This window comes from Rhinopithecus roxellana, chromosome 5, assembly GCF_007565055.1.
Source record: "Rhinopithecus roxellana isolate Shanxi Qingling chromosome 5, ASM756505v1, whole genome shotgun sequence".
Lineage (NCBI taxonomy): Eukaryota > Metazoa > Chordata > Mammalia > Primates > Cercopithecidae > Rhinopithecus > Rhinopithecus roxellana.
The window spans coordinates 161,422,011-161,444,134 of record NC_044553.1 but is presented as its reverse complement, the minus strand read 5'-3'; the positions used below and the strand labels follow the sequence as shown (position 1 = coordinate 161,444,134).

The window sequence follows — 22,124 nt, the reverse complement described above, 5'->3', positions numbered from 1 at the left end:
CATACCACACTAAAGGCCAAGTTCTGGAGGACAACCACAAATAAATGTGAAAACTATTGCTGCCCGGCAGCTGACAGAAGCAAATACTTAGCAGAAGACTATGAGAAAAGAAGTGCTCAGCCAGGCACAGTGGCTCAGCCTGTAATCCCAGCACTCTGGGATGCCAAGGCACACGGGTCCCTTGAGGTCAGGAGTTCGAGACCAGCCTGACCAACATGGCGAAACCCCATCTCTACTAAAAATACAAAACTTAGCCAGGCATGGTGGCATGTGCCTGTAGTCCCAGCTACATGGGAGGCTGGGGCAGGAGAACTGCTTGATCCGGGAGGCGGAGCTTGCAGTGAGCCAAGATGGCTCCATTGCACTCCAGCCTGGGTGACAGAGTGAGACTTCTTCTCAAAAAAACAAACAAATGAACAACAACAACAAAGAAAAAAAAGAAGTGCTAACACTTGGGCTGGGCTACATTATGGGAATGAATTCACGAACTGAGTGCAATCTGCACATACTTAGCCAAACTGTGCGTTTTGAATTATGCTCACGAGATGCTAAGATGGAAAGGAACATGAGTGGTGGTGCAGCTGGTTCCTCCCTGTGTAAACTCTCTGTAGCTCCTCTGATGTCTGCTAAGCTCCTCCTAAATGTACCCGTCATGAGAAAAACTCTGAGCAGGCCTTCCACAGCACTAATCTCCCCCCAATGGCACCAGACTCTTAATTCTGCTTTCAGTAGTCCACATCTGCCACTGCTTCTCAAACCCAGTCTCAGGCCACTTCTGATATGACAGGTATGTATCCCAGCCTGGTCACCACCCTAATGCTGGTTCTCTGCAGAAGCTCATTTGGTTAAATTCCTCCTGTAAACCAAACAAGAGTCTATTCTGACCTAAGTATTAGCTTTTGTTAATTACTAATCCTGTAATTTGCCCTTTTTTTGTTCTATTGCCTCCTTCATAAAGTGTCATGTTCCAGATTGAAATCAGCAGTCTGAATTTCTTGAGAACACAGAATGTCTCATGAAGTATTTTTACGCATTTACCTAGCACTATAACAGCAGGACTGGCATCCATGAAGTGCCTTCCAAAGGTCTGCTGAGGCCGGTCACAGTGGTCATGCCTATAATCCCAGTCCTTTGAGAGGCCGAGGCAGGAGGATCACCCGAACCCAGGAATTTGAGACCAGCCTGGGCAACACAGAGAGGCCCTACCTCTACAAAAAAAAATTTTGTGTTTTTGAGACAGGGTCTCGCTATCGCCCAGACTGGAGTGCAGTGGTGCGATCTCAGCTCACCACAACCTCTGCCTCCCAGGGTCAAGCTGTCTTCCTACCTCAGCCTCCTGAGCAGCTGGAACTAAAGGCGCATGCCACCACACCTGGCTAGTTTTTGTATTTGTTTTATAGAGACGAGGTCTCCACAAAGCCCAGGCTGGTCTCAAACTCCTGAACTCAAGCAATCTGCTCACCTCTGCCTCCCAAAGTGCTGGGATTACAGGTGTGAGCTACCATACCTGGCCCAAAAAATGTTGTAAACTTAGAAAGGTGTGAGGATCACGTGAGACTGGGAGGTTGAGGCTGCAGTGAGCTGTGATTGTACCACTGCACTCCAACCTGGGCAGCAGAGCGAGACTCAGTCTCAAAAAAAAAAAAGGTTTTCTGAACTAAGCTGGATTTGGTCAGTGCTCACTCAAATGCTGTTTTTCTTTACATGAAAATACACTGAGTACCTAAGCTTAGTCAGGCACACAGTAGTTAAATACATGCTGAACTGGTGAATGTGTGGTGGTCCTCTCTTTCCCAACAAAGAAATACAAGTGCCTTTAACCTGAAATACCATTTTTCATTTTTATGGTGAGATAAATTTTAAAAGCTGATCATTTTATTTTCACAACAACTATCATCCCCATATGCCATGCAAGGAGACAAGTCTTTCAAAGAGATTCGGTGACTTGCCTAAGGTCACAAAGACAGATGGGGACTACACCACTGGTCTCTAACTCCTCCTGGAATCTTGTCCTTCCATTGCAGGGTTTCTGCAGGAGGGATGCCACTATCTCCTCCCCCTCCTCCCCCTCCCCCTCCCCTCCTCCTTCCCCTCGTTCTCCTCCTTCCCCCCTCCTCCTCCTCCTTCCCCTCCTCCTTCTCCTCCTCCCCCTCCCCCCCACCAACAGATAATCTCCATGCTTCCCACCATTCTATACAATCCAGAAACATTTACATTACTAGTGTTACACATATAAGAGCAGAATGTCAAAGCCTGATAAGACCTTATCATATACAGAATTGGGGACTCTATGAAGACGTCTCTCAGACTACTTTTTTCAGGTTGAACTATACCTTACATGTTTCACTCCAAGCCTAAGTGACTAAAATATAAAGCAGTTCCTAAGAAGCTTAAGACAATATAGAAAGGGGTAACTATATTGATTCATCTTAACACAAGGCAGTATCTATTTTGTAAGATGCAGAACACAGAGAGGAGACAGGCCAAGGGCACGTTTTCAACTGTGTGAATGACGCTGACCCCTGGCCCTTGCCCTCCCGCCTTGCCTATTACCCTCCTCAGGCCTCAAGTCTCATTACCCTTCTTTGACCCCTATGCTGGTCACCCCTGGGCCACAGCCACTACATTCTGGCAGAAAGAATCCTGAAGGTGATGGCGAATGATAAAGTACGTAGTGCCCAAGGAAGCAAGCCCAAAGGCTCATGAGAGCAATGATTCTGTCCCTTATGCTATGTCACAGGCCAGCACACTTTTGGAATTCAAAAGAACAGAATGAGGAACAGGTGCCCTTATTCAAAATATATACATAACATTTTGCCTTCGTAAGAGACCTCAGACCATGCAGACCAGAGGTCCTGGCCTCAGGAATCACGGGAGAGGCAGAGGCACTCAGGCCTCTGCAATTCCATGCAGCAGCCAGTCATTCCGAGGCATTGACCAGGGGCTGTTTGGGGAAAAACTCTCTCAATCTGTGTTTTTCCCCTGCTCTCACACCCTGACAACCATCGCCAACGCAGAAGAATTCTGTGAACACAGCTGTTGGGGGTTCAGTCGCCAAGGCTGTTCACCCCCAATCCCTACTTCAGACACCAGTCGCAAGTCTAGGCCTCTGGAACTTCTGACCCACCAGCTTCAAGTTGGGGTTCCCACAAGCCCTCTTTGGATTCCGACTAATCTGCCAGAGTGGCTTACAGGACTCAGGGAAATATGTACTTACACTGACCGGTATATCGTAGAGGATACTGCAAAAGACACAGATGAAGGGACGCAAAAGGCAAGGTATGAGGCTGGGCGGGAGCCTCCATGCCCTCCCTCGGGCCATCCTCCAGAAACCTCCACGTGTTCCACTGTGTGGAAGCTCTCAAACGCTGTCCTTGAGTTTTTGTTTGTTTTTGAGACAGTATCGCTCTGACGCCCAGGCGGGAATGCAATGGTGCAATCTCGGCTCACTGCAACCTCCACCTCCTAGGTTTAAGCGATTCTCCTGCCTTAGCCTCCCGAGTAGCTGGGATTACAGGCGCCCGACACAACGCCTGGCTGATTTTTGTATTTTTATTAGAGATGGGGTTTCACCGTGTTGACCAGGCTGGTCTCGAACTCCTGACCTCAGGTGATCCACCCGCTTCAGTCTCCCAAAGTGCTGGGATTACAGGCGTGAACCACCACGCCCAGCCTGTCCTTGAGTTTTTATTGAGGCTTCATAACAGAGGCCTGACTTACAATCATGTAGAGATGTTTTTGGACAAAAAACCATGATCTAAACCCAGCAAGGACTGTCTGTTCAGACTTTTCTTGGCCTCTCTGTGCAGCATTCCTTCCTCCAGGGAATGGGGCAGGGCCCTCTCTGGAATAAGGGTCATCTGACTCACAATCAGATTAGAGTCCTGCCTTGGGCAGCTGAAAGGAGGCAAGACACCCAACATTACAACAAAAGACTATAACAAGGGCTACAGGACTTATGAGTCAGAAACAATGGATGAAAACCTACACACACACATATATATATACATATATACACACACATATATATGTGTGCATACGTGTACGTGTGCATACGTGTGTGTGTGTGTATACACATATATATATATACATACATAAAACACCACAGTAGCTCACTCTCCTCATTCATGCCTATGTTGCACAGAAGGTCAGATGTTCAGGAAAGACTCCTTGGGAACAAAGAGAGGTTATGCTTGGGAAACACAGGATTAAGTGGCTTCCCAGCCAGGGATGTTGGGGCTCTCCATACAGGTATAAGCAAGGGGTACTCATGGAACACAGGCAGACACAGCTCTTTCCTCATTAATCCCAATACACTGGGGCTCCACTGGAGTCAAAGACACAGATTTCTTGTTTCATTATTTAAATCCACTCCCTCACTTCTCTGTGACCTCATCATGTTTGCTCGGCTCAGTGTTGCAACAATCAGCTGAGACAGGCTGGGAAGGCAGGGTTTCTATGTGAAAGCACATCCATACACACCTCTGCACACTGTTATCCCACACTTTTATACATAAACAGCCAGAACTTTATTCTAATAAATCTCTGGGGATTTACCAGAATGATGTAGGGTAAAGGAAAGGAAAGTTAGGATATATAGGCTTACTAATATTTTCTCAATGAAGCTTTTTTTAAGAACACAGAGAAATATTAAAAACCTCACAATATTCTTTAAAATAAAAGGGAAGGTTTCAACTAATTTTTAAAATGAACTAGTAATAGGAAGAAAAAAATGTATGGACCCAAAGTTGTACTTGAAAAACTTGACAAACGCATGATCAAGGATGGCTGCTGCTAAGACATACATTTTATAGAAGTAGTTATTTTATGAATAGGTATACTCCAAAAGTTTTTTTAAAATTATTGATTTAGAACACATAATGTACTTTCTCACTGAAAATGAGTAACACACAACAGGTGGCATTTCCATTTTAATCCACAACAGCTTTCAAATGGGTATCTAACATACATTACTAAGAGCACTATGGAATCTAGCCACCACGCATATCCTGGTTTAAAGACAGTCACAAATTCTTTGACCCTCCTTTCATTAAGAATTAGGGTCCATGTCCCCTCTCCTCAAATATAAGAGGGCTCTATGTCTTTTCAGAACATGGCAGGAATAATGCTACACTGATATCCAAGCCCAGGCTTAAGACATTGGCAGCTCCAGACTGGGTGCAGTAGCTCACAGCTGCAATCCCAACACTTTGGGAGGCCAAGGTGGGAGGATCGTTTGAACCCAAGAGTTCAAGACCAGCCTGGGCAACATAGTTAAGACCTTGTCTCTACAAAAAATTAAAAACTAAGAAAGTAGCTATGCATGGTGGCATGTACCTCTAGTCCCAGCTACTTGGGAGGCTGGACTGGGAGGACCACTTCTGCCCAGGTGTTTGAGGCTGCAGTGAGCTATGATGGTACCACTGTACTCAGCCTGGGCAACAGAGTGAGACTCTATCTCAAAAGAAAAAAAAAAGAAAGAGGGAGAGAGACAGACTGGCAGCTTCCACTTCCTTTCCTAGAACACTCTAAGAGTTCTGAGTTGTCATGTAAGAAGCACAGCCACCTCCGTTAGGAGAAAGGCCATCTGCAGAGGACCTCAGAGCACAAGGAGGGAAAGGATCCCCTGAGCCTGGCCTTCCAACCATCCAAGCATGTGCGTAAGGCCATCTTGGACCCTCACGACTGGACCAGCCAACAGATGAATACCAATAAATTACCTCCATCAAGGCCACATGGAGCAGAAGAATCACCCATCTGAGCCCTGCTTGATCAGGCCACAGAACCGTGAGATGCAAAGGTAGATTACTGTTTTAAATCACTGATGTTTAGGGTGGTTTCTTATTCAGCAACCATTATCCAGAACAATCTGTGGTTTTTTCAGGAAATGAAAGAAGCACATCTCTTTCCTGTTGTGGCATCAGGAATAGAGTTCCCTTCCCTGATGCTGCACTGGTGGTGTGCTGTCAGCCATGATATTCCTCCAGCTGCAAGCCGTTAAGTGCACCTCCTATGCTTAGAGCTGGCACTACAACATGAATGTGTCTGTGTTGAGAAGAGGGAAAGTACATGGTATGATCATTATCATCCCAGCCAGAGATGTTAGGGTTGTCTGCTTGGAAACCCTCCTAGAATTTTCACACTTAGGAGAGGGCAGGTTTCAAAATTCTGAAGAAACATGATGCACAGTCAAAATACAACTGGGCGAGGAGCAGTGGCTCATGCCTATAATCCCAGCACTTTGGGAGGCTGAGGCAAGAGGATGCTTGAGGCCTAGAGTTGAAGACCAGCCTGGGCAACAAAGTGAGACCTCGTCTGTACAAAAAAAATGAACAAAACTTGCTGGGTGTGGTGGCATGTGCCTGTAGTCCCAGCTACTCAGGCAGCTGGGTGGGAGGACCACTTGAGCGCAGGAGGCCAAGGCTGCAGTGAGCCAAGATCATGCCACTACACTCCAACCTGGGCAATAGAGTAAGACCTTGTCTCAAAAAAAGATTGGTGGCCGGGCGCAGTGGCTCAAGCCTGTAATCCCAGCACTTTGGGAGGCCGAGACGGGCGGATCACGAGGTCAGGAGATCGAGACCATCCTGGCTAACACGGTGAAACCCCGTCTCTACTGAAAAAAAAAAAATACAAAAACTAGCCGGGCGAGGTGGCGGGCGCCTGTAGTCCCAGCTACTCGGGAGGCTGAGGCAGGAGAATGGCGTAAACCCGGGAGGCGGAGCTTGCAGTGAGCTGAGATCCGGCCACTGCACTCCAGTCCAGGCGACAGAGCGAGACTCCGCCTCAAAAAAAAAAAAAAAAAAAGATTGGTTCCCAGATACCAAAGTCAAAAATACCACAAGGAAAAAAAACTACAGGCCGGGTGCAGTGGCTCATGCCTGTAAGTCCCAGCATTTGGGGAGGCCAAGGCAGGTGGATCATATGAGACCAGGTGTTCGAGACTGGCCTGGCCAACATGGCAAAACTCTGTCACTACTAAAAATACAAAAATTAGCTGGGCATGATGGTGCATGCCTGTAATCCCAGCTACTGGGGAGGCTGAGGTTGCAGTGAGGCGAGATCACGCCACTACACTCCAGCCTGGATGACAAAGGAAGACTCTGCTCAAAAATGACGAGAAGAGAAAACTACAGACTAATATTCCTAATGAACATAGACGCAAAAATCTTCAACAAAATAGTAGCAAACTCAATCTAACAATACATTAAAAGGATTACATACCATGACAAACTGAGATTTATCCCAGGAATGCAAGGGTGATTCAACATACAAAACAAAATCAATATAATACACTACATTAATAGAACAATGAAAAAAAATATGATCATCTCAGAAGATGCACAAAAAGCATTTGACAAAACTCAACAACCTTCCATTAAAAAAAAAAAAAGTCAGTGGCCAGGCACAGTGGTTCACACTTGTAATCCCAGCATTTTGGGAGTCTGAGGCAGGAGGACTGCTTGAGGCCAGGAGTTTGAGATCAGCCTGGGCAATATAGCAAGACCCATCTCTAAAAAAAAAAAAAAAAAAATCAACTAACTGGGCATATTGGTGCCCACCCATAATCCCAGCTACCTGGGAGGCTAAGGCAGGAGAACCGCTCAAGGTGAGGCATTTGAGACCAACTTAGGCAACACAGCAAGACCCTGTCTCCACAAAAATTAAAAAATTAGCAAGGTGTGGTGGCTTGCACCTATAGTAGTCTCAGCTACCAGGGAGACTAAAGAAGGAGCATTGCTTGATCCTGGGAGATCAAGACTGCAGTCAGCTATGATCATATCACTGTACTCCAGCCTGGGCAAAAGAATGAGACCTGGTCTGGGGAAAAAAAAAAACGCCAGGCACAGTGGCTCGAACGTGTAATCCCACCACTCTGGGAGGCCAAGGTGGGCTGATTGCTCAGGAGTTTGAGTCTAGCCTGGACAACATGGTGAAACCCATCTCCACCAAAAATGCAAAAAAAAAAAAAAAAAATAGCAAGGCATTGTGGCATGTGCCTTTGGTCCCAGCTACTCAGGAGGCTGAGGTGAGAGGATCACTTGAGCCTGGGAGGCAGACGTTGCAGTGAGCCATGATTGCACTACTGCACTACAGCTTGGGTGACAGAGCAAGACCCTGGGTCAAAAAAAAAAAAAAAAAAAAAAGAAAGAAAGAAAGAAAAAGAAAAAAAGAAAAGAAAGAAAACACAGCTAACTTCATAATCAATGGTGAAAAGCTTCCCCTGAGATTAGGAACAGTACGAGGATGCTCACTTTCATCACTGCTATTCAAAATTGTACTAAATGTCTTAGCCAGAGTAATTAGGCAAGAAAAATAAATAAAAGGCATTCAAATTAGAAAGAAGAGGTAAATTATATATGCAGGTGACATGATTCTGTATAAAGAAATCCCACAGAATCCACAAAATAACTAGAGGTAATAAATTCAACAAGGTTGTAGGGCATAAGACCAAACATACAAAAATCAGTTGTTTCTATATATCAGCAATGAGCAATACAAAAAGAAAGTTCAGAAAATAATTTCATTTACAACAGAACCCACAAGAATAAAGCACCAAGAAATAAATTTATACAAAAAGATGAATGATTTATACACTAACACTACAAACTATTGCTTAAAGAAATTAAAAGAAACATAATTGAATGAAAAGACATCCCAAGTTCAGCCGGGTGCTGTGGCTCACGCCTGTAATCCCAGCACTTTGGGAGGCGAAGGCAAGCTGATCACGAGCTCAGGAGATTGAGACCATCCTGGCTAACACAGTGAAACCCCGTCTCTACTAAAAATACAAACAATAGCCAGGTGCTGTGGCACATGCCTGTAGTGCCAGCAACTCGGGAGGTTGAGGCAGGAGAATGGCGTGAACCCGGGAGATGGAGCTTGCAGTGAGCCGAGACTGCACCACTGCACTCTAGCCTGGGGAATACAGCGAGACTCCCTCTCCAAAAAAAGAAAAAAAAAAAAAAAAAGAAAAAAAAAAGACATCCCACGTTCATGGATTGGAAGACAATACTGTTAAGATTGCAACCCCCCAAAGCAATCTACAGAATCAATCCCCTCCCTATTAAAATTCCAATGACCTTTTTTGCAGAAATGAAAAAGGTGACATTCAAATTCATATAAAATTGCAACTGGCCCCAAATAGTCAAAACAATATAGAAAATGAAAAAGTTGGAAGACTCATGCTTCCCAAACTTACTACTTCAAAACTTACTACAAAGCTTCAGTAATCAAAACTGTGTGTGATATGGTTTGGCTGTGTCTCCACCCAAATCTCATATTGAATTGTAGCTCATACAATCCCTGTGTTATGGGAAGGGACCCAGGGGGAGGTAATTGAAGTATGGGGGCAGGTTTTTCCCACGCTGTTCTCGTGATACTAAGTCTCACAAGATATGGTTTTATAAAGCACAGTTCCCCTGCACAGACTCTCTTGCCTGATGCCATGTAATACATACCTTTGCTCCTCCTTTGCCTTCTACTATGATTGTGAGGCCTCCCCAGCCATGTGAAACAATGAGTTCATTAAACCTCTTTTTCTTTATAAATTACCCTGTCTCGGGTATGTCTTTATTAGCAGCATGAGAACAGACTAATAAAGTGTGGTACTGATGTAACAGACTTACAGAGCAACAGAATAGAACTGAGAGTCCAGAAATAAATGCAAACATCTATGGCCAATTTATTTTTAATAAGGGTGCCAAGACCATTCAATAGGGAAAGAAGTGTTTTCAATAAATGGTGCTGAGAAAAGTAAATAAGAACATACAAAAGAATGAATTGGGACTCCTATCTCATTCCATATACAAAAATTAACTGAAATGGATCAAAGACCTAAAGGTAAGAACTAAAACAATAAAACTCAGAAGAGGTTGAGTGCAGAGGCTCACGCCTATAATCCCAACACTTTGGGAGGCTGAGGTGAGTGGATCACTTGAGGTCAGGAGTTCTAGACCAGCCTGGGCAACATGGCAAAACCCCATATCTACTAAAAATACAAAAATTAGCCAGGCTAATTAGTGGTGTGTGCCTATAGTCCTAGTTACTCAGGGGACTGAGGCATGAGAACTGCTGGAACCCAGGAGGCGGAGGTTGCAGTGAGCCAAGATCATGCCACTGCACTCCAGCCTGGGCAACAGAAGGAGACTCGGCCTCAAAAAAAAAAAAAAAAGTTTAAAATTCAGAATATATAAAGAACTCAACAGACATTGTCCCCCCAAAAAAATGTACAAATGGCCAAGAGTCACATGAAAAGACATTCAATATTTTTGCCCATCAAGAAAATAGAAACCCAAACCACAATGAGATACCACTTTACACTAACTAGAATAGCTTTAATCAAAAATACATACATACATATACACATACAACACACACACACACATATATGTACATCCTTTTGTAGTTCATAAGTGTGATTGGGTATTCAAATGCAGGTGTGAGAGGTGCCTCTCTTAAACCTTGTTATGACATCGGCACATTACCCATGCGACATAAAAAAGAAAACAAAATAAATTTAGCAAAGATGTCCTGAAATTGGAACACTACTGGTGGGAATAGTTAAACACAGTATTACCATATGACCAGCAATTCCACTCCTAGGTATATACCCAAGTGAAATAAAAACATACCTACACAGAAACTTGTACACAAATGTTTACAGCAGTATTACTCTTAATAGTCAATGAAAATAATCCAAATGCCCATGAACAAATGAATAGACACATCGTGGCATATATGTACATACAATGGATTATGATTCAGCAATAAAAAGGAACAAGATACTGACACATGCTACAACTTGGATGTACCTCAAAAACATCATGCTAAGTGAAAGTAGCCAGACACAAAAAACAAGTTATATGATTCCTAGATGCTATATCTGAAATAGGCAAACCCACAGAAACCAAAAGTAGATTAGAGATTATCAAGGGACGGGAGGATTGGAGAATGGGAGTGATTACTTAACGGGTAAAGGGGGATGAAAAATTGTTTTTTCTTCTTTAAGAGACAGGTTCTCCATCTGTCCTCCAGGCTGGAGTGCAGTGGTGCGATCATAGCTCACTGCAGCCTCGAATTCCTGGGCTCAAGCAATCCTCCTGCCTCAGCCTCTGGAGTAGGTGAGACTACATACAGGCTCAAGTCACCGTGCCCAACCTTTTTTTTTTTTTGAGACAGAGTCTTGCTCTGTTGCTCAGGCTGGAGTGCAGTGGCGTGATCTCGGCTCACTGCAACTTTTGCCTCCCGGGTTCAAGTGATTCTCCTGCCTCAGCCTCCCAAGTAGCTGGGACTACAGGCATGTGCCACCATGACCAGCTAATTTTTGTATTTTTAGTAGAGACAGGGTTTCACCATGTTGGCCAGGATGGTCTCGATCTCTTGACCTCGTGATCCACCTACCTCAGCCTCCCAAAGTGCTGGGATTACAGGCATGAGCCACTGTGCCCAGCCCCAGCCTCTACTAAAAAAATACAAAAATTAGCCAGGTGTGGTGGCACGTACCTGTAACCCCAGCTACTCGAGAGGATGAAGCAGGAGAATCGCTTGAACCTGTGATGCAGAGGTTGCAGTGAGCCAAGATCACACCACTGCACTCCAGCCTGGGTGACAGAACGAGACTCTATCTCAGAAAGAAAAAGGAAAGGAAAAACATTTTCTGCTATGGAAAAAAAAAAAAAAAAAGCAAGGCAAGTGACCAGAGCAACAGCATCGGCTGTTTAATTAGGGTGTTCAGGGAAGACCCCTTTGAAGAGGTGAAATGTGGACAGAGACCTGAATAAATCGAAGTGTTGTTGTTGTTGTTGGAGACAGTCTCACTGTCACCCAGGCTGGAGTGCAGTAGCGCCATCTCAGCTCACTGCAACCTCCACCTCCCAAATTCAAGCGATTCTCCTGCCTCAGTTGCTGGGACTACAGGCACGTGCCACCACATCCAGCTAATTTCCTTCTTTTGGTTTAGTAGAGACGGGGTTTTACCATGTCGGCCAGGCTGGTCTCAAACTCCTGACCTCAAGTGATTTGCCCCCCTCAGCCACCCAAAGTGTTGGGATTACAGGCATGAGCCACCACACCCAGCTCAAATTGAAGAATACTATTATTGCTAAATAACAGAAAAAAATAAAGTGCTAAAATATGAATTTAAATACACAAAAATTTGTATGCTAAAACTGCTTTTAAAAAGGGGAGATGGCCGGGCGCGGTGGCTCAAGCCTGTAATCCCAGCACTTTGGGAGGCCGAGACGGGCGGATCACGAGGTCAGGAGATCGAGACCATCCTGGCTAACGCAGTGAAACCCCGTCTCTACTAAAAACTACAAAAAAATAGCCGGGCGAGGTGGAGGGCGCCTGTAGTCCCAGCTACTCAGGAGGCTGAGGCAGGAGAATGGCATAAACCCGGGAGGCGGAGCTTGCAGTGAGCTGAGATCCGGCCACTGCACTCCAGCCCGGGTGACAGAGCGAGACTCCGTCTCAAAAAAAAAAAGGGGAGATATCTATAGATGTTCCTTTTGTGCAAATATACTGTGATTTCACTTTCTAGACATTTTACCCTTTTTATAAATAATTTATTTGCAGTCCAATAATGTCCTTCTACTCCCACCGGTACTTCTTCCAGGGACAGGCCATACTTCCAAGACAGCCTGTCATCCATCTGGCTAATAAGTCATTCCCTTTATGAAATCACTCAGGAAAGGAAAGGGGAAGAGAAATGATCACTTCTGAAATACTAGGTTCTTATATTCTCTCACATGCTCAGATTTTTCTTGTTTTTGTTTTGAGACAAGATCTCACTGAGTCACCCAGGCTAAAGTGCAGTGACACAATAACACCTCACTGCAGCCTTGACTTCATGGGCTCAAGCAATCCTTCTGCATCAGCCTCCTGAGTAGTTAGATAGGACTACAGGAGCATGCCACCATGACTAGCTAATTTTTAAATTTTTTGTAGAGACAAGGTCTTATGTTGCCCAGGTTGGTTTAGAACTCCTGGATTCAAGCGATCCCCCTGCCTCATTCTCTCAAAGTGCTGGGACTGCAGGTATGAGCCACTGCACCTGGCACAGGGTTTTTTTTTTAGATGCAGCTTTACTCTTGTTGCCCAGGCTGGAGTGCAATGGCACAATCCTGGGCTCACTCTGCTTCCCGGGTTTAAGCAATTCTCCTGCCTCAGCATCCCAAGTAGCTGGAATTACGGGCATGCACCACCACACCCGGCTAATTTTGTATTTTTAGGTGAGATGGGGTTTCACTATGTTGGTCAGGCTGGTCTCGAACTCATGACCTCAGGTGATCCACCTACTTCGGCCTCCGAATGTGCTGGGATTACAGGCACGAACCTCCGCACCAAGCCCAGGCTCACTTTTAAGTCTCAATTACTTTTTTTATTATGGTAAAATACACATAACAAAATTTACCATCGTAATCATTTTAAGTGTATAGTCCAGTGGTATTAAATACATTCATAATGTTGTGTGACCATCACCACCATCCGTCTCCAAATGGAGAGTTTAGGTTTCAGAAGCTTTTCTGTGTGACTGTGAACTCCATAGTTACCTTTGCATAGATGAGAAAACTGAGGCTTAGAAAGGAAGAGGAATTTAACAGCACAGTTAGCGGAAGGACAGACCAGAATTCAAAGCAGGGCTGATTCCTTCCATACATAAACTGGTCTCATTTTTACTGCGTCCATCTTAGACCAGACTGTGGCAATACAAAGAACGAAGTGACCCAACCCTTGAGAAGCTTGTCGTCTCAACCCTAGAGACCTATCCCAGATGCACGGAAACATCCCTCAATCTGGAGAAGGCAAGGAAGGCTCTCATGCCACTGTCTCCACCCTACAAGGGCCCACTTACGTCTAAGAACAAAGAAATCTACCCTCTGTCATCCCAAGGGCCTGACCTAGTGGCCTCAGTGTCTGGCTGCATTCTCTTATTCACAGTCCTTCCTGGAGCAGGTACAGATGGCCATGAAACAAGTCCCTACATCTCTGCTCAGCCACCACTGACCCCTCCTGGTTACAAGTTCAAAATCTTGACAGTGGTTCTCCCAGAAGAGCCACCTTAAGTATTCTCCAAAATAGCCAAACATCACTTCCCTGCTAACAGTGGTGACAGCTTCCATGCCTTTAACTCATATTTCCACAGGCAATCTGTAGTTACAATTAAATTCAAGATGAATAGGTGCTAGGCTATAACCATTATGCTCTCTACAGAGTGACCAGGACTTGGGGACTTGTTCATCACTAACAAGTTAATGTTTGTAAAACCCTGTAAAGACATAATGACTAAATGCTATCATTATTACTAGACTACCAGTTTAAATGTAAATTAAGAGAGAAAGGGGAAAGAAAACACATTAGCAAATCAGGTTAGGGACTGCTACTCAGCAAGCTGTAAGAAGCATCTGAGCCACTGCCAAAAGAACCTCCCAACCAAATGTGTCAAAGGAGAGTAAATACAAGGGGGCTGCTGTAAGAAAGGAACTCATGGCAGAGATGGAATGGAGTGCGGCCTAGAATAATCAGCCATATAGGCAAAACAGATGTTGCATGAAAAGGAAAGGCTGTATGAAAAATACACCATTTTAAAAAAAAAGCACTCTAGCAGCAAAACTAAAGTCTACTCTGAAAGCAAAACTAAGAAGTTTAGAACCTGAAGAAAATCTAAAACTGCACTGTAATTCAGCTGTGGTGAAACCATGAACTCTGGGGTCCAACAGGCCTGTTGCTCTTCCTTTTCCTCATCTGTAAAATGGGGAGAATTCCTACTTCAGAAGTTAGGCTGTCACAAAGGCAGCACCCAGAAGTGGCCCAGTCCCTTTTCCTGTACTCGCTCCCCTGAAGGACAGCCACAGCAGAACCCCTTCCGACTCATGGGCCCTCTGCCAGGTGACTCCCTGCTAGCCCAGAATTCCCCACTCCTGCTGCTAGCTTCCCTAAGAGTTACCTCCTAGAGAAATGCCTCCTCCTAACCCAGGTCGAAACTGCACAGCGCCTCTACAATGCACCAGAGCCTCTGTTCCACTGTCGTGGCACCTACCACATGATCAGACGGCATCCTATCTGACTTTTTAGCTTTAGCAACGAGCATAGCCCCTAGCACTTAGAAAGTTCTCAAAAAAAGTGTGGGTGATTCAATAATTCTCAATTAACCCTCGTTGGAATTAGGTAGGGAAAAACCTACCCTGAGTGAATAGCCCTTGCTTTGTCATTATTTGCCTTGTGAGAGTTGCTGACCCAAACACTCAGAGCCTCAGCTGCCTCCCACATGAAATAAGAGACCTCAACTAGAAAACTTCTGTGGTCCCTAACTAACAAGATCTGATATTTACATTCTAAGATCTTAACATTCTTACTCTATTACACCTCAATCCTCTAATACTATGAAAATTAACATCTCCACAATGCTTTCCCATCCACCTAACTCATAAAAAGCAAGTGATGTCCCTGGTGCTAGTAGCCCCATTGTATAGATAGGGAAATCAATTCAGCGGGGCCACGTAGCCTGCCCAAGGTCATTCTACCACTAAATACAGAGGGCAGACTGGAATTCAGATCCTCAAAGTTGGTACCCTCCACTATCCCACACTTCTCCAGCTGTGAGGTGGACAGCTCCAGGAATCCACAGTGAGATTCCAGAAACACAATACATCTTTTGGAGAATCAAGAGTTATAAAAGATTTAGGGAACAAGGTAAGTTTATATTAAAGCAATCAACCATATTACGGAGGACAATGTACAATTCACATTAAATTTTAAGAGAATACTTATTAGGCTTACCAAACCCCCTCCCACTAAGGGGAAAGTCACACAGAAAAGCCTCTGAAACCTAAACTGTTAATTTACCCTATAATAATGTTTCAAGCAGCAGGCTTAATTTGCAGCATAAAGTTATAATTTCTGAGTATTACTGGACATGAAAGAGCTCAAGAGAACTAGTTTTCCTGTTCTTCCAGCTTTTAAGTCATTAAAAGCATCCAAGAAAATTACATGGTGAAATGAAACTTTCCACCAAACAAACCCCCAATGCAACTAATCCTGGAGCTAAATATTATCAGAACAGGAGGATGGAAGCCTGACCTCCAGGAACACACAGTTAAGGGAGGCCGCTACAAGGCACACCCAACTGCCGACACACATTCCAAACACATGGAACCACTGTGGGAATCTGTCACATCCCTCCTGTCTTCCCAGCTTGCAGAATCTGGACACAAACACTGACCAAGAGCTTACCATTTGCCTGGCCCTTGGGGGAAGGAGGGAAGGCCTAACAAGCACCTCACTACCTTGTGGATGCAGGCCTCCTAATTGGCAGTAACCTTCCAGGACACAACATTAATCTTGGAAAACCTTCATTACAATTTTCATGACTCCTGGAGATTCACATTTCACCACTTTGATGCTACTGTTGCCTTACAGATTTGTATTACCCTACTTGGTTAATCAATTTAGCTTTTCTCTCCACTTAAAGAAATCAAGTTTCCAATAAATACGCTTTTGGGTTCTGCCATAGAATAAGTGTTTCAACTGGAAAGGAAATCAGAAAGTCAAAGAAGCAGATCCTCATATCTTTCTTGATAGAACTGCCCCATGAGAAGTTACTACCAAATAGCCTCCATTTAATTTTATTTTTAAATTCTCGAAATCAGCATGGAACAATCCTAGAAAAAAAGTAAATTGTGAAATGAAATGTAGGGCCCCAATTTTTCAGTTCTTGAGAATTAAGGAGACTGAGGTGATTTAAGCATGGATGACAAAGGAGTAGGTTGGAGGAAGAACTTTTTTTAAATATTAGAGCCAGGGCAGGGTGTGGTGGCTCATGCCTGTAATCCCAGCACTTTGCAAGGCTGAGATGGGTGGATCACTTGAGGTCAGGAGTTCGAGACCAGACTGCCCAACATGGTGAAACCCACTCTCTACTAAAAATACAAAATTAGCCGGGCATGGGGGCAGGCACCTGTAGCCCCAGCTACTCAGGAGGTTAAGGCAGGAAAATCACTTGAGCCCAGGAGGGAGAGGCTGCAGTGAGCCAAGACTGCACCACTGCACTCCAGCCTGGGCAACAGAAGAAGACTCCATTTCAAAAAAATAAACAGGCCGAGTGTGATGGCCCACGCCTATAGTCCCAACACTTTGAGAGGCTGAGGTGGGTGGATCACCTGAGGTCAGGAGTTCAAGACTAGTTTGGCGAACATGGCAAAACCCTGTCTCTACTAAAAAATACAAAAATTAGCTGGGAAGGCTAGGCACAGTGGCTCATGCCTGTAATCCCAGCACTTTGGGAGGCCAAGGCAGGTGGATCACTTGACGTCTGGAGTTTGAGACCAGCCTGGCCAAGATGGTGAAACCCCATCTCTACTAAAAATACAAAAATTAGCTAGTTATAGTGGCACGCACCTGTATTCCCCAGATACTCAGCAGGCTGAGGCAGGAGAATCGCCTGAATCCCAGAGGTGGAGGTTGCAGTGAGCTGAGATCACGCCACTGCACTTCAGTCTGGGTGACAGAGTGAGACTCTGTCTCCAAAAAAAAAAAATTGCCAGGCGTGGTGATGGGTGCCTGTAATCCCAGCTACTAGGGAGGCTGAGGTAGGAGACTCATTTGAACCCAGGAGGTGGAGGTTGCAGTGAGCCAAGATCGGGCCACTGTACTCCAGCCTGGGCAACAGAGTGAGACCGTTTCAAATAAAATAAAATAAATAAATAAATAAATAAATACATTTATTTTAAGAGCCAGGAGTCTCACGGTGTTACCCAGACTAGAGTGATCCTCCCACTTCATTCTCTGGGGTAGCTGGGACCACAGGTGAGCATGTCAGGCCAGGAAGGGACTTTTTAACATGTACACCCCTCCCCTGCCACTTTTGAGACTTCCTACATGCAATGAAAAATGGTAGGGACAGCAAAGTGGTGTCACCCAGGTTAGGGCCCGCTGCTCTGTTCCCCTCCACAGACCATGCCCTTCACAGTACAGTATGCCTGAACCACATGAGCTTCCAGTCACAAGACCCAAAGGCCAGCACATGCAGCTTCCCAACTAGAAACCCAATGAGCAGCAGCATGGCCAGCACTGCATCTACTGGCAAGGAGTGACAGGATGGCAAGCTGTCAGATCCCATCTTACCAAAACAAAGTGGGAGGGGGCCCTGTAAGGGGGCCCAGATGGCCCCACTATACCAGAGTTTTCCTGACACTGGGCCTCAACGCCGCTTCCCAGAAGACTTACCCAACTAGCTCAGCCAACCAAGAGCTTTCTCTTTCCCTTATGGTCGATTCCCACCACACTTCTAGAATTCTACACAATCCACTAATTCATCTCATCCTACATTTTGACTTGCTGGTTTCTTCCTGGTGGGAGAAAGTATTCTCTGCCAAATGGTTAGCACCTGAGGGCAGGATGCTGGATTTTTCCTTATGCTTCCTGCCATAAGCTCCTGTCCTGGTCTGTCTCAGTCAAGTATCTGTTGGTTTCTGGCATGTCCCCTCACCGTGCACAGGGGCGAAGATAGCCTATATCCCTGCAGATCACACCCCAACAGACGGGTGCTGCGTCTCACTCTTCGCAGCACGGTAACCAGAACATTATGAGAACTCAGGGCACATTAACTGAACGTTAATTCAATGAGAAAAAGACTCCCAAGTCCCAATTAATGATCCACTTGTCTCGAGGAAGACAGAATGCAGCATCAATTCCCATCTGATTCCTAAAGTTGATAGAAACCAACAGGCATCAGCATTTATGACATCCCACTACCTGCCAGCCTACTCCAAGTCATCTGCACAGGCCGACAATAAGCTTCACCAAAACAAACAAACAAGAAAGGTATTGTGCTTAACAGTAAAAATCTCCGCCTTCTTCTCCCTAGGGTGGTCCGTCTCCCATCCCCTTTCCTGGAATAGTGTTGTGCAGAACTTAGTCAATAAAGGCTTTCTCAAATGAGAAAGGCATTTCGTATTTTAATTATGAATAATAAATTTTACACAAGCACACATAACATTTTCTTAGTTTTTTTTTTTTTTTTTTTCTATTCTGTTTAAAACTGCATTTTCTTCTATTTCCATTCGCATCTTTGGGACCCAAAGCCTGCTGCACTGGTGCAGACCGCATGGCACCTATCCCCTGTACCTTTCTCGGGCGTCTAGGCCTCCCTCATTCTGGCGTCATCCCTCCTGCTCAAAGCAAGTCTAAGCATCATCTCCACACTCAGGTCTCGGCTGCCTCTCTCTGGTAGCCTTCCAAATCCTCTGGCCTCACCTCCTTCTTTCTCACTCTTCCCACTTTCTCTGTATCTGAGGTCAGTTATTACGACTCCTCCACACAAAAAAGAACACCAAGTAATTTTTCTTCCTCCCTGAACACTCGCAAAGCAGCAGCAAGGGGTCCCTGATTCCATGGAATGGACCCTGAGGGCCTTGGCCACGAAACGTCGCCTCTGCTAAGTTAATAGTTCTTTAAACTGACCACTGCAAGGAAATTCAGCTATTGCATAATACTTGATAGGTTAGATCACTTGCTGTTTGGAGAGTCTTGCTATATGAAGAGAAAATAGAGTTGGGCAAATTTAACGCAATTTCCTTTGTTTGCCTGAGCTAGCTCAGACTTGCAATGCCACAGTAGCAGTTTTATCTTTCTTAAAGTACACCTTTAACATCATAAAAAAGGATTTTAAGGGAGTGATCAATCATTCTCATCTAACCTGACAGTATCATTAGCATGCATATCCTGATAATACCCTAGAAAGGTCCTTCTTGAGTTGCACGGTGAAAAATTAAAGGGATTCTTGCAGGAGTATTTAGAGAACTCGCAACGCAGGCTCAGACGTCTCAGTTAATGAAGGACTTTCTTCAAGGCACAAACAAAAGTAGGGGTATTTTGATAGTATTAACAGAAACAACTGGAGACTGTTACTGCCTGTTTCCAGTGAAATCTCTTTACAGCCTCTCACTGAGTGAAGCCATCTTACTCATTCCAAAAGAAGGGACAGCATCCAAGGAAGATAATTGGTCTTCTTTCCCTCGCAGAGAAATTCACAAGAATGTCAAAAAAAAAAAGCTGAAATTCTCCCTGGCCATCTCTCTCTCCTTTCCTGGCTTCTGCATTGACAGCTGGAACAGATGGCGTCTGGGTGAGACACCTTACATCTTAACCCTTATCCATGATAAGGTCTGATTTTCACTAGCGACGCTGGAATCCAAGGTCTGTCAGGGTTTCCGTCATGAGCACCCACTCACAGGATTTCCAGTCCCATGTGATATTTTCCAGTTTTCATACCGATAAGGCTTATCTTGCTTTGGCCAAAGAATTTTCATCTTTAGACTAATTCTTAACATTCACACTGTCACAACGCGGTGAAAAGGTACACATTTCCTCTCATTTGAGAAAAGAACGCTGTACACTATTTTGCCAGACATCCTACATATGATGCAGTCTTTTCACAGGCCATTTTCAAAGACGTGAGAGACATGAGAAGATCTCAGGACGAACTGATGGTCCACTTGGCCATTCCCTACAGTAAGAATTTTATAGACACATACAGGGTAACAGCAAACAACATTTCCAAACGCTCCGGCAGTGTGTAGTCGCAGCAAAGGCTAGAAAAATAAATAAATAATGGCTCCTCTTCAGTTGTATGCTGTGAATGTAAATTAAGAAGCTGCTACAACGCTCGACATAACCTTTCTGACGCCACAAAAATGAATGAATTATATCCATACACACACAGGCACACACACACCACGCATCACGCATCACACCTCATTCTGAAAACTGATTCTGAGCTTAATTCGAAAAATGTGAAATACAACTGGTCCCGGCAACGGCTCGTAATCTGAAGGCTTCTTGGATTTCCAAGCACGTCCACAACACCTCATCCGTTTCCAGTTTGTTACTGTTTCAAATCGAAGGGAGAGAATTTTCCACACAGAATTCTCTCCTCGGGTTCAAATACTAGACCGAAGTCCCCACACGGGGCTGGCTGGCGGCGTGGAACCTGCCAGCCCGCCGAGAGCCGCCTGGCGCCCGCGGGGAAGACGCAGAGCCCGCGGCCCGGAGCCGCCCGGTGCCCCGGGAGTCGCCGGCCCTCGGCGGCCGCGGGAGGGGGATTCGCGCCCTGAGCCCAACCCGGACCCCGCGCGCCGCCCCCCAAGCGGTCGGAGGCGCCTCTGCGGCGGCATGACTCAGGACCAACTTTCCAATAACGCCCGGGCCCCCCCGGCCGGCCCGGGCAGCGCGCTCGGCCACGCAGCTCCTGAGCCGCCGTCCCTCCGCGTGAAACCCGCGGCCCCGCGGGGTGCCGGGTCCTCAACGCCCGCGGGGGTCACGGCCGTGGCGAGGCCTGCGCGCCCCGTTTCCTGAAAAGCTGCGGGCGCCCCGGCCCCCTCGGGCCCCGAGCCCGGCCTCCGGGACAAAGTTTGCCGAAGTTGAGGCGTCCGGGGGCGGGAGGCAGCCGGGCTGGGGCGCGGGGCCAGGCTAAAGCCGCGCCCCGCACTCGCCGCCGGGACGGGCCGGGCCTGCGCCGCGCCGGGCAGCCCTGAGGCCCCCGGGCCCCGCCGCCGAGGGCGCGGGATGGAGGCGACTGGGATGGAGGCGCCCGGCCGCGCGCCGGAGGCCCGCCCGCCCGCCGCGGCCCCTTACCTCGCGGTCCGCCGCCGCTCGGCCGGCTCAGGGGCGCCGAGCGCGTCCTCCGCCGCGGTCCGCAGCGTCCTGCTCCCCGGGCTGCCCCATGGCGGGGGGCGGGGAAGAGCCGGCGGCCGCCGCGGCTGCCGCCGGCTGGAAAGTCCCGGCTGGGCTGCAACCCCGGCTCGCGCACGCGGCGGCCGCGCCGCGCTCCCTCGCTCCCTCGCTCCCTCACGCAGTCCCGCGCAGGCACTTCCTCTCGCGCGCTGGAAATCCCCGGCGCGCCCGCCGCCCCGCCCCCGCCGCCCGCGCGCGTGGGAGCGGCAGGAGCCCGCGAGCGCCGCCGGCCCCACGCGCCCGCCGGTCCCCGCGCGCGCCCGCGACCCGTTGCTAAGAGCCCTCGCGCCCGCCGCCCGCCCGCCCGGCCTTAGCAACGGCGGGGCCGCGGCGCGGGGCGGGGACAGCCCCGGGCGCCCCCCACCTCCCTCCAGTCTCCGCCGCGCGCCCCG

General features: G+C 46.7%; 1 protein-coding gene and 1 non-coding gene across 6 annotated transcripts in view; one reads left to right on the top strand and one right to left on the bottom strand.

The window, feature by feature from the left end:
• Positions 1–21,887, bottom strand: part of TRAF3 (TNF receptor associated factor 3) — a 138,573-nt gene extending 116,686 nt beyond the window's left edge. For 3 of the 5 annotated variants that reach the window (XM_030931083.1, XM_030931080.1, XM_030931081.1), the window contains exon 1: positions 21,634–21,887. The gene's annotated coding sequence lies outside the window, so the exon portion shown is untranslated. The remainder of the gene's footprint in view (positions 1–21,633) is intronic. The other 2 variants (XM_030931078.1, XM_030931079.1) reach the window with 1 other exon arrangement.
• Positions 10,397–10,497, top strand: LOC115898055. The gene has a single exon (XR_004057812.1). It is a non-coding gene; the product is annotated as a small nucleolar RNA U13 (small nucleolar RNA).
• Positions 21,888–22,124: the final 237 nt, after the last annotated feature.